Source organism: Callorhinus ursinus, unplaced genomic scaffold (assembly GCF_003265705.2).
Source record: "Callorhinus ursinus isolate GAN/ISIS: 27379988/994484 unplaced genomic scaffold, GSC_fseal_2.0 scaffold12, whole genome shotgun sequence".
Classification (NCBI taxonomy): Eukaryota; Metazoa; Chordata; class Mammalia; order Carnivora; family Otariidae; genus Callorhinus; species Callorhinus ursinus.
Window position 1 is genome coordinate 54,987,519 of NW_027397074.1, and position 1,487 is coordinate 54,989,005.

At 43.6% G+C, this 1,487-nt stretch overlaps 1 pseudogene; it reads right to left on the bottom strand.

Moving 5' to 3' along the window:
- Nucleotides 1-534: 534 nt before the first annotated feature.
- LOC141373808 (melanoma-associated antigen B16-like) lies at nt 535-1,285 on the bottom strand (annotated as a pseudogene).
- Nucleotides 1,286-1,487: the final 202 nt, after the last annotated feature.

Genomic DNA, 1,487 nt, shown 5'->3' on the forward strand with positions numbered 1-1,487 from the left:
CCTCCTTATAGCAATAAATGTGTGACTGACATCATTCATAAGCTTGGAGAATTTGAAACTAATTGAATCTACATGAAAGAAACAATATTTGAGTAATGCATCAAAAAATAAAAAGTATACATTTTCCAAAAAATTTTTTTTTCTTTCAACTTACACATTTAAAGTAGGAGATAGAGGAATATGCATTGTTTTCCTTTCTGCCCTACCTCAGACCTAAATTCTAGGATTACTAACTGACCTTTTCAAACAAAATAAAGAATCTGCCTCTGGCTTCGCTAGAGGCAAGAGCGAAGGGTAGACTTGGCACTAGCCTGTGCAGTGGCCTCAGAAGTAGACATAGCCCCAGCTGAAATTGTGGCTTGGATTTTCTCTTCATCTTGCAGAGTCTCCTCAGAATGATGTGTGAAAGAACTTGGGTTAGTCCCATAAACCCTGGCCAGAAACTCTAGGATTTTCATCTTGGTGGTTTCAGTGTGGGCTCTTGGGCCTCATAGAAATTCCAATTGTGTAGGATCATTGTGGAACCACCTACTGTTATTCCAGGTACTTTTCCTTCATGAAATCTTTGGTGATGAGCACCCTAGTCTCCCCAAAGACAAAGTGCTTCCTCTCAGAATACATCCCCATCAAATTCAGAACTTCCTAGACTTCCCTTCAGTGACACAGCTGTCCTTCACGAAGATCATACCCAGGATAAGTATCAGGATGCTGGTCTCAGGCCCACCGTTTTCAACATGCAGAACCCTACCATATGTGAGGCCCAATTTGATGAGATATACTTCCTTCACATCAAGGCCAAAGATCACCTCCATGGGATCAGAGGCTCTCAGGACAATCTCAATGACGTGGTTTTCATACTCGTTGATGACAATCTTCAACATATCTGCCTTTGTCATTGGTTCATTCATTCGATAGCTGAGCAGCATGAAGTTGACCAATGAATCTACTACTCTCTTATCTGGGCACATTCTTGGGGTCTAGCCCAGACTGTGAAGTGCTATTTTAGTTCTTCTTCTTGGCTCTTGGATCCCGCACCTGATGTTCTTGATGAGGTGGCTGTGGTGGCATTGGAAGATGAATGGAAACTCTGAGGATTCTCTGGAGTACCAGTTTTACCAACATCAGGAGCCTCCTTGAGATTGCCAGGCTTTAGAGGATGGGAGGAAAGACAGGTCTCCTCCAGAGCCTTGGAGACCTGTATATCCCCTGGGTCTTACTGGGTCTCACTTCAGGTCTGAAGAGGTAGATCATGTAAGCACTGTGGACTCTTCTGAGATAGAGGCATGATGTCTCTGGTGGATGGCAGTGAGCAGGAGTGTGGACGGGAAGGTGGGCAATGAGGAATCACTGCCAAATGTTGGTAACGATGCAGAGAAGATCCACCCATACTTTGCTGGTGGTAATATAAAATGGTACAGCAACTCTGCTTTTTTACTATCAGTCATATCCCAGAAGAAGATGTCTTCTTGAGACTGAGTCAGTGTAGC